The 4,757-nt window shown below is 33.6% G+C and overlaps 1 protein-coding gene and 1 long non-coding RNA gene across 3 annotated transcripts in view; one reads left to right on the plus strand and one right to left on the minus strand.

Annotated features, from left to right (window-relative positions):
* The window catches only part of LOC309632767 (uncharacterized protein), a 1,168,925-nt gene that overhangs the window by 1,099,199 nt on the left and 64,969 nt on the right, over positions 1–4,757 (plus strand). The window lies entirely within an intron of this gene.
* LOC309632783 overlaps positions 1–4,757 on the minus strand; it is a 664,345-nt gene that overhangs the window by 604,069 nt on the left and 55,519 nt on the right. The gene's annotated exons all lie outside the window — the stretch shown is intronic.

The following is a 4,757-nucleotide window of genomic DNA, read 5'->3' on the forward strand; positions in this document are numbered from 1 at the left end:
ATGCCTTATAATAATAAATATCTTTGACTAAAAATCATCTTTTCTAGATTAATATTTGAAAATAATATCTCATTAAATTCTCATTCCTTTGGTTATTAATGAGGTTGATTTTTTTGTGTGTTATTTTCCTTTGCTTTGACTGTACTCTTTGCTTTAATGCTAATTTTTAATCTGTGTGAATTTTGTACAGTAGGGGTATTAACTTCTTGTCATATTTTTCACATACTGTTTTCCAGGATTTTTGCATTTTATTTTCTGATATTTATTAATAGAAGTTTTTAATTTTTATGAATTCAAGTCCAACATTTTTCCTTGTGATGAGATAAGCTTCATTGGCTTTATCATGAAATTAAAATTACTCTTTTATAATAGTTGAAAAGTAAAAAATAGAAATAAATAGAAATAAATGACCTAGAAACAATTACTATTAAAAATTTGACATATATCCTTGAATATATTTTCTAAGTAATATTTACATATTTGAAATAATAGCATATCTATAATTTTGTATCCCATTTTATTCACAAAATATCATAACTATTTTCTATGTCTTTAAGGACTCTTTGAACTGCTTTGTTTCCATCATGAAGAGACAGTACAATTTATAAAGCAAATCATCTTATAAGTATGTGAATTTAAAGATAAGTCTATATATGAAAAGCATATTTGGATATATCTTTGCTACATATCAAGTTATTTACTAAAACAGATATCCACAAATGAAATGTTTTTGTCTCAGTATAAAAATAATATTTTAATCCTGAAAAATAGGAAAATGGAATTTTTTCTACTGTCATCTTACTCATTTTTTAAAACTAGCAATAGTCATGAATTAAATTTTTCTGGACTTAGTTGGATTTTGCTTTGGTTTGTTTTAAATTATCCTTTTCAAATAGATCATATTTTCTATCCACTTTATTGTGAGTCCTTCAAAAACAAGGATTTTGTCTTCCTCATTCATCTTTATATTCCCATATGTGTAGTGTATGGAAGATAACTAGGAAAATTTAATTCAATTCAGTTCTAATTTTAACCCTGATATTGAGTTGCAAATTCAGTGACATGAATTATTTTCCACAGCTCAGCTTGATTGCCTCTTTCTCTGTCATCTTGGTAAATCATTAACTTTAAAACTTAAAGTAAGTAATCTCCTAAATACTATAACCTTCTTTCCATCCACATACTTCATACTCAGTCTCTGCCTCTGGAACCCTGAAATTTTGAATAATCATCATTTCAAACATTTTTAAAATTATTGGGTAAGATTGTGGTTGTCTACAGTTATTCAGAAATCTCCCACAGCCTTTCTCAGAATTCTATGCCACTTAAGCTTATATTATATCTAGACTCTAGCCTAGGTCTGTGTTTTCCAATACGGTAGCCATTAGGCACACATGGCTATTAAGCGCCTAAGATGAGACTAGTCTTCATTGAGATGTTCTGAAAGTCTAAAATACACAGCTGTTTTTTTTAACTTTTTTGAAATACGGCTACCAGAAAATTTTAAATTACATATATGGTTCATATTATACTTCTATTCAACAGTACTACTCTAGATAAACAAATCTCTTTGATTACTATGTGCTCCTTACGAACATTTCATACCAGTTTTTAGACTGTTAACTTTGTCTAGAAGATCAAATTAAATCATGGTTATAGACACAGCCTAAATGTGTACACTGTGAACATTTCTTCCCAGTTATTTGATTTTGGAATAAAGAAAAATAAGTTGAGAACAGATGTGAAAAATAAAAAGCACAGTGGATTTAAATTGGATGAGCTAGTGAATAAATTAAGTCTCTCTGCCCATATGTACAACCGGAAGCAGCAGACTGGAAATGAGGTGATGGAATCTGGTGTCCTAGCAGAAAGTCAGGGCGAGGCCTCCCAGAGAAGTTCTGGAAGGAGGCAGCTGCTGACTTTCGCAGAGCACACTTATTTCTCAGAGCAGCAATAAAGTCCTGGTTGACAGTTTTCCCAGGAAGTTTCTGACAGATAGCACACACTGTTGTTTACATTTTTGTGATTTAACGTCTCACTTAAATTACACAGGTGCACATAAATGTGTTCATTTGATCGTGGTAATTCCACTGCCACAGACATTAGTAAGTAACTCAATATGAGAAACAAGCCAGTACTAAATTTATTACTCTTCTCTATGGCTAATGTACTTGAATGAAGCTGTATGATTGGTAGTTACGGTTAATATCACATTTCAGCCTTGCGAGGAACAACAGTTGTATAATGCTTCTTTAAGTGGTTTCCTTTTATTTTTTGTTTTATTAATTTTATTCAGTTTTTTCCTCTATCCTTATCATCTTTTTACACTAAGGGCAATCCTTGCTACATTCACTAGTTATGCATCTATTTATTTTCCCTCTTTTTTCCAACACACCACAGAGATCATATAATTTGTGTTTTAAAATCATGGACAATAATCTTTCATACAAATATCGAACATTCATTAATGAAAAAAGATTATGACAATGAATTTTGAAAACTGCTGTGGTGGAAATACATAAAAAAAGTCAAGCACCTTCTCTGCTGATTTGTTTTGCTTATATCTATATAATAATACATAAAAATACTGGTACCTCACTGTAGCACTGTGGAATTTAAAAAAACACTGTAAACAGGTATTTCTAAGCTGTAAATCCATGGCGTATCAGTTACTGAAGTACTAAGTTAAAATCATGTGTGGAAATTTTACTTGTAGAGATCTAGCACCTTGGGGCAAGATAGAATATTAAAAAGTGAAAAAAAGAAGGATTGTTAGAACGTTGTGACCATTATATGCATTTATTGGAATCAACGATATCTTATTTAATCCATACAATATTCCATTATTCTCTTTTACACACAAGAAGAGTAAAGCTAATAGAGGTGAAGTAACTGGCCTATGTTTCCATGATGAGCAGTGTAAACACTTGACTACCAGGCATTCAAGTACTGCTCCTTGGCATTTTGCTGCCAATGTGGCAATTTGGGAAGTGGGCCTAACGAAGAAAAAGTATAGGTAGGGCAAATTGTTTGGAGAAGCAAGAAGACCCCAAATGATGAAGTCTTACCACTGTGATTGATTGGTTAGAATCTCTGTTGAGAAGAACACAGGAAAAACTAGAGCATTCAATAATATTAATTACAGGTTAGGTGGTCTGTTAGGTACTTCTAAACATCATTTACTTCATCCTCACAAAAATCCTTTGCTATCAATATTATTATCACCAATTTATTCATGAAACAGATGCTCCTAAATTTTGAATAGTTTGCTCAAAATGCAAACAAATGTAAATGTCACAGCAAGAAGTGTCCGTCTGACTTCAAAAATTGTTCTTTAAACAACTATGCTACGCTGTTTCCAAATTAGCTGGTTGTAATCATAAAGAATGGCAAGAATAAGCCCAAAGACTTAAACAGATCTAAATAATCGCCTGACCGCTTTAGTCTAGAAATTCAAAGAAGATACTTGGTATATGGGAGTGGGAACTATAAAAATTGTCTTTCTGAAAAACGACAACTGTGGTAGAAATTAACTGCCAACACATTTTGGGGGGGAGTTTCAATCCCAAGGCAGCAAGAATGAAGGAACGTAAGAAAACGAGGCAGGGAAGGGTAGTAAGCAGAACAAGACAACGTCCTACCACAACAGCCACTGTTTTATAAGCCACAAATAGACATGGCTATAGTAACCATTCCTTGAGCAAGCTAGCAGGAGCAGTAAAAAAATGTATCTGCCTGGGTCTCTCCCATTCTGCCCCTGCCACCAGTGAGAGGCAACTCCTCTACATTTCAGGGTGGCATCATCCAGTGCAGCGTTTCACTGGAGTCCAGAAGTGGCAGGACAAAGGGCTAGATACTCTGGGCATGTGATTGGAGAGCTTAGGAAAGGAATGTAGCTGGTTGACTGGCTGCAGCAAGACAGAGCATGGGTTGAAGGTCTAGGTAGTAGTTAAGACTGAAAAAAGAAACTGCTGGAGCACCACAAATGGTCAGAAACACGTGTGTCTAAGAAACAGGGAGATGGATGGGGCAAGGAGGGAAAAGTTAAAATAGGAGAAAAGCATCAAGAGAATGAAAATCATAAAGACAGGGCTAATACACTTCATAGTATTCTATTTTTTTTAGATTAAACTTTATTTTGGATAACTGTAGATTCACATGTAGTTGTAAGAAATAATACACAGGGATCTCATTTACCCTTTACCCAGTTTCCTCGAATGACAGAAGCTTGCCAAACTATTGTACCATATCACAGTGAGGACACTGACATTGATACAGACAAGATAAAGAATATTTCCATCACCACAGGGATCTTTCATGCTGCTCTTTTATAACCACACTTACTGCCTACTTCCCTCATTCCCTCCTTAATGCCTGGTAATCACTAGTCGGTTCTCCATTTTTGTAATTTGGCCATTTCAAGGATGTTTTTAAAATGGGATCATACAGTGTATAACCTTTTAGGACTGGATTTTTCACTAAGCATAATTCCCTCAAGATTCATCCAGCTTGTGTGTGTTAATACTTTGTTCCTTTCTATTGGCATAGATATACCACAGATAGTTTAACCAAAAAGTCATCTGCAGAAAGATAATCAGGTTACTTCTAGTTTTTGGCTCTTATGAATAAAGATGCTTTAAATTTTCATGTACAGATTTTTGTGTGAACATAAACTTTCATTTCCCTGGAGTAAGTGACCAGGAGTGCAATTTCTGATTCATAGCGTAGTTGCATATTTAGGTTTTTAAAAAAAGAAA

The sequence above is a fragment of the Balaenoptera borealis genome, assembly GCF_965194805.1.
Source record: "Balaenoptera borealis genome assembly, chromosome: 8".
In the NCBI taxonomy this organism is placed as follows: Eukaryota; Metazoa; Chordata; class Mammalia; order Artiodactyla; family Balaenopteridae; genus Balaenoptera; species Balaenoptera borealis.